The sequence below is a fragment of the Narcine bancroftii genome, chromosome 5 (genome assembly GCF_036971445.1).
Source record: "Narcine bancroftii isolate sNarBan1 chromosome 5, sNarBan1.hap1, whole genome shotgun sequence".
NCBI lineage: Eukaryota > Metazoa > Chordata > Chondrichthyes > Torpediniformes > Narcinidae > Narcine > Narcine bancroftii.
In genome coordinates this window covers 18,846,036-18,858,196 of record NC_091473.1, presented here as the reverse complement: position 1 = coordinate 18,858,196, position 12,161 = coordinate 18,846,036, and the positions used below count along the sequence as shown (strand labels likewise).

The 12,161-nt window shown below is 39.1% G+C and overlaps 2 long non-coding RNA genes across 3 annotated transcripts in view; one reads left to right on the top strand and one right to left on the bottom strand.

Annotated features, from left to right (window-relative positions):
* Positions 1-2,470, top strand: part of LOC138762632 (uncharacterized) — a 100,947-nt gene extending 98,477 nt beyond the window's left edge. Inside the window, exon 3 of the long non-coding RNA XR_011356991.1 lies at positions 2,365-2,470. This is a non-coding gene — a long non-coding RNA (uncharacterized lncRNA). The remainder of the gene's footprint in view (positions 1-2,364) is intronic.
* Positions 1-12,161, bottom strand: part of LOC138762633 (uncharacterized) — a 287,652-nt gene that overhangs the window by 212,707 nt on the left and 62,784 nt on the right. For both annotated transcript variants that reach the window (XR_011356992.1, XR_011356996.1), the window contains one exon: positions 11,780-11,955. This is a non-coding gene — a long non-coding RNA (uncharacterized lncRNA). The remainder of the gene's footprint in view (positions 1-11,779; positions 11,956-12,161) is intronic.

Genomic DNA, 12,161 nt, shown 5'->3' with positions numbered 1-12,161 from the left:
CGACCCCCTATTTAATATCTACGGTCAACATCCATTTCTTGATCACCTATAAAACGGAATGACCCAGAATAATACTCTCTCTTTCATTACCAAAGTGAAGTTCTATTTCTATTCACATATGTATGTTAGCCTGATTGGAATTGCGCCCTTTGATAAGTTGAACTTGACGTGATGGTTATTGCTATTGTTGCCTCAGTTGATGCAACTTTAAGTCATATATGATATGACCAGAAGTAAAAGAAAAACCAAAAATGCAGGGCTGATAAGGAAAGACCACAAAGCCTAGTGCTGATATCTTCTTTCTTTGGCTTGGCTTCGCGGACGAAGATTTATGGAGGGGGTAAAAAGTCCACGTCAGCTGCAGGCTCGTTTGTGGCTCACCAGTCCGATGCGGGACAGGCAGACACGATTGCAGCGGTTGCAAGGGAAAATTGGTTGGTTGGGGTTGGGTGTTGGGTTTTTCCTCCTTTGCCTTTTGTCAGTGAGGTGGGCTCTGCGGTCTTCTTCAAAGGAGGCTGCTGCCCGCCAAACTGTGAGGCGCCAAGATGCACGGTTTGAGGCGTTATCAGCCCACTGGCGGTGGTCAATGTGGCAGGCACCAAGAGATTTCTTTAGGCAGTCCTTGTACCTTTTCTTTGGTGCACCTCTGTCACGGTGGCCAGTGGAGAGCTCGCCATATAATACGATCTTGGGAAGGCGATGGTCCTCCATTCTGGAGACGTGACCCATCCAGCGCAGCTGGATCTTCAGCAGCGTGGACTCGATGCTGTCGACCTCTGCCATCTCGAGTACTTCGACGTTAGGGGTGTGAGCGCTGATATACAAATGCATGAAATCAGCAATCCAATCTATCAACAGCTTTCATTTACATTCATGCCTGCATATGACCACCTCCACTCTATTCTGTGGCTACATTGTTTGGAATGCCTGTCTCTGAGGAGAGATCGCAACACGAACAATGCTGTCTTTACACAGTCATCTCATCTTCTATGAAGCACTTCCTTAGTTACTTTGAATTGCTAGCTATTTTCCAGTATCAGAAGGAGGTATGCAACAAGAAAATTCACTGTATATTACTATATTCATGCTTAAATATAAGCCGTTACTCACTGAAACAGTTCAAGCCTGAGTCACAATGTGCATTCAAACCACCTTTGGGGATATGTTTCTGTATCCTTGGCTGACATCACAAAGAGACTGTGGAAAGTGCCACCTTAAGGTTTCTTTGGTCAGGTAAAAATGCATAAAAATGTAATACACATAATATGCTTCAATTTTTGTCAGCAGAAGTGATGCAACAGAGACTCCCTTCTGAGAAACTGTGTGTCCAGTGCTTCTGCAGCTTCTGCAACCACCTGTTCAAACCATTGGCAGCCCGAGCTCCAGGCCCAAACCTCCAACGTGATCAGGAGGCTTTCAGTACCCAAGGCTCTTCGGGAGCCCTTCTTTTCTTCAGCATCCTCTCGAATTCCGACTCCAATACCTGGTTCCATTGAGCCAATCTCCAGCAGCCCACAGCCTGTGTGGGTCTTTCGACCACAAGATGCCACCAGCCCGCAGCCTGTGTTAGTCTTTGAGCACGAGTCACTAGACACCTGCAACCCATATGAGCCCTACGGCCCTTAGCTCCTCGCTGGTTTGTTGCCATGGTCACCTTCCCTGTAGGTTTGTCTCCCATGCTACTTCTCTCCATTTCTGGTGCCCTACGCCATTCTGCTGCTCCCCAGAGTCTGTATCCCCTCGTGGAACATTGCCCAGCACAAGCACGCTATCTAGGGCACAGAACTCTCTGATTGCAGGATTTTAAACAAAGAGCATCAGCTCCTTTAAAGCCTGTACAGAGCCATCGGGATTCGGACCAGGCAGTATGACTCTGTGGAGCTCCCCACTCTCCCGTGTCTGCATCAGCAGTAACCCTGCACCCCAACAGCACCACATTTTTTTTTGATGGACGGCATTAAAGTGACAATCCCATCTACTCTGTCAGGAAGGTAGAAAGTGAGCCTTCCTTTGACCTGACACAATACAAGTCTCTCCAAAAGCATAATTAATACACATAAACATAATTTGCTGTTTTTGTGGGGTGTGGTTGTGTGCAAACAAGTTGCTGCATTTTCAAACATAGTTACTTTATCTATATTTCAAAAGTATTTAATTAACTATAAACATAGAAGGTGCTATCCAAATGAAATGCTCATTTCCCATCAGCCTGTAATGTTGACTCATATCATGAGCAAGTCAGAATGGAGAAGCATCATTGTTATTTTGACTCAGTAGAAATACAGTAGCCCAATCTTGATTAATCTCAAGCCTATCTATTTAATCTTAATTACTGAATTTCCTTTGTGGCTTTTTGTATTGTAGAGAATCAGCAAAGCTGAATATCGCCAAGATGAGCCAAAGAAATGAGCTGTACCATGAAGCTCTCTGGATTTCAATCATGAAAATATTAAATATAAAATTGCATCTCTGAATGGAAATTAATTATACAGAACTTGATTACTTCATGTTGGTTGAGTAGAGCACTTCATGTTCACACTGACTGCAATCACTCTCTCTACCAACTGGGAATTATTAGAACATAACAATTTAAAGGGCACAAGCTCCAACACTAATTAATCAACAAAAAATTTCCAGCTCTCTGCTTAAAGTCTCAGTTTTGTTTTGAAAGCTGCTGCAGGCAGTCTAGCTATTCAAGAGATGATCAACTCTTTTCACTCAATGACCATTCCCACAGCCAAATATGCCAAAATTCCAATCAATTAATGGTTGAGCACATTATTCTTTTCAATTCAGCAGCGGCTAAACAATAATTCATTAATTTAAAGAATTCTGAACTATTGCTGGGAGACACGACAAGATTTTAGAAAATATATGTTCTTTCTCTCACGTCTTATGAGGCAAGGTTTGCAGAGCAAGTACTTTTTGGAGCAAAGAAAGATGAGAGGGGATTTAATAGAGGTCTACAAGATTCTGAGAGGCCTAGATAAGGTAGACAGCCAGTGCCTTTTACCTGGATCAAGAGTAGCAAACACCAGAAGACATCTGTACAAAGTGAAAGGAGAAAAGTTTAGGGGAGACATCAGGGTAATTTTTTTTTCCCTCTCTCACAGAGACTTGAGGCTGCTAGGAATGCATTGTCAGGGGTGGTGGAGGTTGAAACATTGGGGGCATTTAAGAGACTCACTTAAGAGACAAGAACATGGATGGAAGAAAAATAAAGGATTACGAAGAAAAGTTGAGCTTGTTTTTGGTAGGAATATGTAGGTCAGCACATCGAGGGCTGAAGGGTCTGTACTGTGCTGTGGTGTTCTATGTATGCTCGGTGTTCTTTCTAGTTGAGTGAATTATGGAAGGAATGCATTGTAGAAAATAATACGTAATAGATCCAGGAAACCACAAATAAACTTTAGTATTCCACTGCTGAGGTCCAGAAAGGCATTCTGGGAATAAGACAGATATCATAGCTGCTGGTTAGGAGAAGAAGTAAATAATAATGAAAATAAGAGTTCATGCCAATTAATTGGAATAGGAAAAGATAACACCTGAAAATGAGATCCTGGGGAAAACAAAATGAGAAAACGAATTAGATATGAGGTACTTGCGATTTTAAGGATGAGATAAATTTACAGTTAGCAAGGATTATGTCCCTTTGAAAACTCAATGACAGCCTTGGGTGCTGAAGTTGTAGATTTTCTCCAGAACAATTTGTAATCCTCCCTCATGCGTTTTTTTAAGGCTCCCATTTTCTTTCAGTGCTGTATTTTCTCTATCTGAGTGTAAGGGATAGGTTTCAGTTTATAGGTCGTGCTCTATCTTGCCTATTTGCTCCTAATGAGCTTTCTAAACTTGAATACTCCAAATAGAAGTGTTCACCAAAAGGAAAAAAATATATTGAAGTCACATAGGAATGAGAACACATCATTCAGCTAGTTAATCTTGTTCTATTTTTCAGTTTCATTCATCCCTCAACTCTGATTACCCACTTTAGTTCTACAACTCAGATGATCCTTGGTTAACACAGAAGCAATCAATCTCCATTTAAAACCCAGTCTCCAAACATTTATTCATGTTCAAGTTTATTTACCATCCAATTGTACAAATATAACCCGACAAAACAGTGTTCTCCCATCCTCAGTTCAAAACATGCAAACACACAACCAGACACAATTTTCGTACAGACAAGCAATTCATATACAGGACAAATAGGCACATATATAAAAATAAATATTGTTTCACAAATAGTAGTGTCTCAGATAGTTAGTGTGAATAGCTCATTTAGTCATTCAGCATTCTCACTACCTGTAGGAAGAAGCTGTTTCTCACCCTAATGGTCCTGGCTCTGAAACTTGAAGGTGAATATTTCAAATTTCCACTGAACATGTGTGAAGATCCTTTCTGATAGAACTCTTCAATGGGTTGGCTTTAATTTTAAGGTTGTATCCTTTTGTTCACCTCACCCCAAGGATAAATCTTGCATCCAATTGTCCCAACATGTCTACATCCATAACCTTCATCCTTCCTGGCATGAGCAATTTAAGTAATGTGACCAAGCTTATTCATGAGAAGCAACCCTGCAAGCTGTTGTTCCAAGCCTACAAAATTCTTCTGGCTTTGAACTAGTTTGATGTGGAGTTAATAGTTTCCACGGCTGGGGATGACTGGAACCAGGATGGTCACCGTTCATGAAATAAAGGGGATAGTAAATGGATCAGAGATGAGAACATTTTTATTTTGAATTCTCTTCTCAAAGGGTCTGTGGAAGCTCAATCCCTGAAGATGAACAAACCAGAGTTTGATAGATTCTTAGATGTTAAATAGGATTTGAGGTTAGTGCATAGAAGTGTCACTGAGTTGACAAATCAGCCATGTATTGGATGACAAAGCAAGCACCAGATGCCATTCTGCTTCCAATGTTTTTTTTTAATTTCCTTCTATTTCTTGACTGCCAAAAAGATGTCTTACCATTCATGAAAGTGAAACATAGGAAAAGAAGGAATACTTAAAATTAGAACATTGAAAAATGTTCAAAATTCCAAACTAACAAACTGTCTCTTTGCGAATTTAACTGCAGTCATCAGTGGAACAAGAGGGAAAGGAATTAATTTTCACATTTGAAGACACCGTTACCTGACAGAAGTGCGCCTTGCCCGTGCAGCAAATAGCAAGTGAAGCCAATAAGATCACAATGATTGTGAATTAGTCCATTCAGTCCACGGTGAGCAGTAATGGACTCCATTTTGATTGATATTCATGGATAAACAAAGAGAAAGCAAGGACTCAAATGAAAAAAAGCCGTTTGGTAAAAAGGCACCTTGATGTTAACAAGGTGCTTGCCACAAAGGTTAAAAAAAGAGAATTATTTTTGCACATTAAGTACTTTCTTATGTTTGAAAATTGTCTGGCGAACTAGGCTGCAAAATGTGTTACATTGCAGCTGAGTAAATAATGCATTAAATTTTAGTAAAGGTAATAACAGTCCACATTCTAGCAAAGATGCAGACATCAGGATGCTCTTTATTGACTACATTTACGAATTTAACACCATCATCCCCTCAAAACTGAGCAGCAAACTCAAAGACCTGGGAGTTAACACCCCACTGTGTAATTAGATCATGGATTTCCTCACCTCCAGACCACAATCTCCATCAGTACTGGAGCACCACAGGACTGTGTTCTTTTCCCCCTACTCTACTCACTTTACACCTATGACTGCAGCTCAGTATGACAATATCACCATCTAGAAATTTGCTGACAATACCACAGTAGTGGGCTAATATAAAGGAAGGGAATGAGTCAACATACAGGACAGAGTTTGAAAACTTGGCTGAATGGTGCACCAACAACAGCCTTGCACTCAATGTCACCAAAACTAAGGAGTGGATTGTTGACTTCAGGAAAGGAAAGCCAGAGGTTTACAATCCAGTGATCATTGGGGGATCAGAGGTGGAGAGAGTGAGCAAATTTAAATTCTTGGGAATCACTCTCTTGGAGGAGCTTTCCTGGACCCCACACACTAATGGCATTTTGAAGAAAGTATGCCAGCCCCTCTACTTCCTCAGGAATTTGTGGAGGTTTGGTGTAACACCAGAAACCCAAGCAAATTTCTACAGAGGTGTGGCGTAAAGTGGACTGCATCACAGTCTGGCATGGGAATACCAATATCCCTGAGTGTAAAGCCCTCCAAAAGGTAGTGGACACAGTCTAGGACATTACAGGCAAAACCGTCCCCACTATCGAGAACACCTATAGAGAACGCTGCTGTCAGAGGGTAGCAACAATCATTAAAGACCCACACCAGTCAGCATACACTCTGTTCTCGCTGCTGCCATCAGGAAAGAGGTATAGGTGCCACAAGACTCACATCACCAGGTTCAGAAACAGATGCTACCCTTCCACCATCTGTATCCTCAATGACAAAATCAATCAGAGACTCATTTAAGGACTCTTACTTGTGCACTTCATTGCTTGATTTTCTTTGTTCTCTCTGCATTGCACAGTCAATTTGTTTACATTTGTTATCTGTTTACAGTTCTTTTATTTGTTTACATAAGTGATTCCCAAAGTGGCCACTTAATAAAATTGCTGAAGATTTGAATAAGTGGATTACCCTACCTATTACTTGAGTAGGAGGTGTAAATTGTGTTAAGATGAATATTTTTCCCCAGAGTTCAATATCTTTTTCAGTCGATTTCCATCTCAATTCCTCAAAAAATGTTTAAGGATTTAAATGTGATTGTTTGCAAGTTTTGATGGAAAAAAAATGGCAAAGGTTTCTTAGGAAAAATTGACTTAGAAATTTGAATTGGGGGGGTTTACAACTTCACTATTTTAAGAATTATTATAAAACTGCTCAATTGAGATGTATTAATCTACATTAATGTGTATTTAGTTTAGATAAAATTCCTGCTTGGGTTAATAGAGAACTTAGTGAAATAGGAGAAATAAATTTACAGGATTTTATCAATAATTGTTGGTAGGAAGTAGGAAAACACCTATTTTTAAAAATTTGATTGAGTTATGGAATGAGATTGATTATGAAATAGGTAGAAAAGGTTTAGTTTCATGAAAAATGACCTTTTGTCAAAATAGACTAATGCCATATCCTATAAATAATCAATTTTTGAGGACTTGGATGCAGATGGGTATTGAGAGGATAGAGGATTCTTTTGAAGCTGGAATATTTATAACACTTGAGCGAATGAAGAATAAATTTAATGCGCCTAATAATACTTTCCTTTGCTATTATCAAGTTAAGGCATTTTGATTGATTAAAAAGGGCCGAGTTTGATGATACCTAGCTGGAGTGAATTGGAATTATTGATTCGTTTTAGTAATGTAAGTAAATTTATTTCTGTAATGTATAATTTACTTCAAAGGGAAGCCCCCACAATAGGGGTGCATAAATTGAGATTAAGATGGGAAGTGGATTTAAAAAGACAAATAAATGAGGAAGATTAGATGGAATTATGCAAGGATAATATGAAAGAAAATTATAAATGTTAGGAATAGGTTAGGTTAATATAATTTTTTGCAACAGTTATATTTGACACCACAAAAACTAAACCGATTGAATCCTGCATTTTCAGATTTAGGTTTAGGTCTGTACGTGAAATTGGATCTTTTTTGCATTCTACTTGGCAGTGTCCTAAAGTTGAATATTTCTAGTTGAAAGTCAGTAAATTTTTGGAATGAATTATGAGGACGAAGTTCCCACTGGATCTGACATTATTTTTATTCCGTAATATTAAGGTTATAAGACCTAAATTAAAATTAACTTTGTATCAAACTGAATTTGAACAAATTGCCTTAGCAGTCTCTAGGAAATGCATCACAACATCATGGAAGTCAGATACAGATTTAGGCATGGAAAGATGGCGTGCAGAACTTCATAGCCACTTGAGAAGATTACTTACAGTTTACAAAATAAATATCCTGTATTTTGGAAAATATTAACAAAATGTGGATTTGTATGTTTAATAGACTCTCTGAAGACCCTATAAACCTCCAATATTAGACTTTATGATATAAATGCTCTATCCCTTTGGCATTCTCCGGTCCTTCTTTATCTTTTTTCTATTTTCTTTTTCCTTTCTAGGGATTTTGGGGGAGGAGAGGTGTGAAGGTGGGAGGAGGGATTTTAATATACCACATCTATAACTTTTTGATGTGGCCTGGAGCACAACAGGGCAGCAGCCCAAAAAGAATTTACACCATGTACAGTTTATTTTTGTACGACCAATTAGGGGTAATTCTGCCTTGCCCACAGGAAAAAGGAATTTCAACTAGAAGTCAATATGTCAATGCTCTACCATAAGATACATAAAATAATTTCAGCTTAAAATCACTGCCAATTTTTTAAGTGGCACTTCTACAATATACAATTTAAAATGCATACATAAATTAAACTTTGTTTTGAAAAAAGGATTTTCCAAAAACTTCTAGCCAAACTTATTTCCCTGTTTGCAAAACCTAACATCTGCCATGTCATGGTACAATCAGGCAACATTTTTAAAATACAATTTTTCAATCTTTGAAATCATTTTAGGAAAAAAAAATCACTGATTGATTTCAAAGAGTACCATAATGCAGTTTTAAAAATACAGTTGAATATTATTTTATTGGTAAAGATTTGGTATTTTTAAATTGCATCTCAACCAATATTCTAATTTTAAATCACATAATGACTGAGTTGTAGAGGTAGCTACAAAGAGCGAAGTCGGAAAGAACCACACGCTGAGGTGAGTTTCAGATTCAACTGTTTATTTGAAAGCTCGCACACTGCTCTTTAAGGGCGATCTCACGCCGTGTCACCACGTTGGCTGTGACATCATGATGCAGCCGAAAGGGAGTGTATGATGGCCGAGTCCATGAGGAATCCCCGAACCCGACGGCGCCATTTTAACGCCATTGCTCCGCTACTGCGGCCCACACATACAGAGCCGGTTCACCTGCATTACGATGTGTGACATCACAGAGTTTCATTTTTAAGGAACTGGAAATGACTTTGAAAACAGCATAGGAACAGTTTCTTCCCGCAAGTGATGAGACTGTTGAACAATCCTTGAAACCCATGAATTTTTTTCTATACGTATTTATTTTGGCTCGCTGTGTATATATGTCATTTATGAGTAGGGCCTGCTGTATGTCTGAACTATGATCCCGTGGTCAAGAGATGCACTGTTTTGTCAGGATGTGCATGTATATTGATATCAGATGACAATAAACTTGAACACCACCCTGTAGGTAAATCAATGTACTCTGAGCTTTTAGCAATTAAAATTTTTTTTTTTTTTTAATTGCATTCCAAATTTCCTCTGCAACTAGAAAATTCATATACCTGATTCGATAATGTGGTAGCCTTGGTTACATCACAGAATTTTTGAACCTACTATATAGAAATAGGGAAATTTTTCTGAATTTTTGCAATTGGCTTAGCTGACTCTAAGCGGATCTTCACTGTAAAAGGTATATCAAAAATGGAAGGCCAGCAGGGTTTTTTTTAATTATATTTCAGCATATATCAACTGACAGATAGTTGACCCCCCCCCCCCACCACTTTTATAGCCTAATTTTAATGGTATTATCGTATATCGGGCTTATGTCAACACCCCATTTTTGGGCTGTCCGGGTCTCCTAGCAACAACCCAAAATATATTACAACACCCCAGTCACCAAGTTACAAAGCTGAATATTAAGCAAGTAAAACAAAGTTTTTAAAAAATCCTTGGCCTACTGCACAACCTCGGGCTCTACAATTATAGAATGCCTGGGTGAGTTATGTTGGTGCCCAGCAGTGGGGAGGTGTGGGGAATGGCGACACAAGCGATGGGAGGTGGATCCAGGGTCAACTAGTACACCGAATCAGCGCTTCCAGAGTTGACTTCTACTCAGTATCAGTGTCAAACGTTTTTGACCTGAATTAAAGGTCTCAAAAGTATATCTGGCATGTAAGTCGACCCCCATTTTTGAGGGTTTCATGACTCGATGTACCCCAAAATATTCAGAGTAATCAAAGCAAGGCAATGCATTGCTTGGTCAATTAAATCATAGTTTGTATTTTTGTCTTAATATAAAATTATTCCTACATCAGGAAATGAAAATCCATGAGTTGCAGCTGCTGAAAATCTGAAATAAAAACAGAAAATGCCGGCCATACTCTGGGCCGCATCTGAGGAAAGGGAGACAAGAGCTATGAGTTCTGATGAAAGGTCTTCAATCTAAAACACAAACTCAATTTCTCATTCTACAGTCCACTGCGTGGCTAGGCACATATAAATGATGACACCACGGACAGTGGCATAATAACAGATGGCAATGAGGAAGGGTACAGGAGAGAAATAGATCAGCTAGTTGAGTGGTCTCATTACAACAGCCTTGACCTCAAAGTTAAAAAAACTAGGGAACTGATTCTGGACCACAGGAATGGGAAATCAGGAGAACGTAAACCAGTTCTCATCGAGGGGTCATCAGTGGAAAGGGTTAAGAACTTCAAAACCTCTAAAGATTTATCCTGGGGTCTTCATGTCAATGCAATCATGAAAAAGGCTCTTCAGCAGCTATACTTCGTTAGGAGTTTAAGAAGATTTGATACATCATCAAAAACTTGCAAATTTCGATCAATGTACCATGGAGAGCATTCTGCTGGTTTCATCACTATTTGGTATTGAGGGGCCAATGCACACAAAAGGAAAAGGCTACAGAGAATTGTAAACACCACCTGCACCATCATGGACAGTAGCCTTACTCCACCAAAGACATTTCAAGAGACAGTGGCTCAAGAAACCAGCCTCCATTATCATGGACCCTCATCACCCAGGCCATGCTCTCACAGAAGCCTAATAGTCTGAATACGTCTGAAATTATCTGTTCTCAAAAGCTAAGGAGGCTCAGGCCTGGTCAGTACTTGGAGGAGAGACCACCTAGGAACACCAGGTGCTGTAGCATTCTGTAAAGTGGAGACACTCTGCCTTACGGTAGGCAAAAGTTAAAGAATTTCATGTATGTCACATTCTAAATGTAGTATTATGCGACAACAATGGAATCTTTACCTTTCTCACTGGTACCATCAGGAAGGAGGTAATAGGAGTCTGAGGACGAATACCCACTGATACAAAAACAGCTTCTTCACCTTTGCCATCAAATTTCTGAATGTACAATGAATCACAGACACTGCCTCATTTTCTCTTCTTTTGCACTGTTTTTTTTAAACAAATGTAATTTCTAGCAATTATTCCACCTGCAAAACGATGAATTTCGTGGCACATGTTCGTGATATAAATTCTGATTCAAGCTGCTAAGTGATTCCAGCATTTTCTGTTTTGATACCACATCCAGGAACATTGGGCTGTTGACACAGCTTTTTGAAACATTTATCTAACTGCTTACAATGTGGCAGCACAGTTGGCATAGCGGTTAGCGCAAGGCAACGCCAGCACAGAAAAAGTGCTATAATTTCTACATGGTCAAACCAAAATCTATACAAATAATCTTGAATAAAATCTGGAATTTGCACTTTAATCACATGTGAATTGTTTGATTACAAATTTATAACAGTGGAGCACAGGGGTAAATAAACAAAAAATGTGTCTTGGTCCCAAACATGATAGAGGGCTCTGTATATAAAGTGTTCAACAAGATTAGCATTCACTTCCTCACAGAACTTTCAGAAGGCATCATTTCTTAATAAATTGAACTACAAAAAACTTCCAATAAGTTTAAAACATTGTGTTCAAACTTCCAGGTTGTGAGCAAATCAAAAGCTGGACAAGTGACTCACCTACTGATTTCCCAACTCAAGGTCTGTTAGTAGTATTGCAATCTTCCTCATATCCGGTTGGCTATCGATTCCAATGACTGGCAGGTACAGCATAAATCCTTGCTTAAACAGCCTCCACTCATGGTTGGCATTTCCAGTCCATTTTACAGCATCATTCCTGGTACTGTATGATGTTTCTTTTATTACAATAAAGAAATTTGGGTTATTTTTTAAACAACTAGATTTATAAACTAAAGTAAAGAGCACTAAGAGAGAACACACACAAACCCAAGACTTCTTGTGAAGGCATGAATTTTGAATCTACCCAAGATGCAACAGCATTCCCATGATTCAACCTTCCCCAGATACCACACACTCTATCTCTGACTCCTTCTGGTGGTAG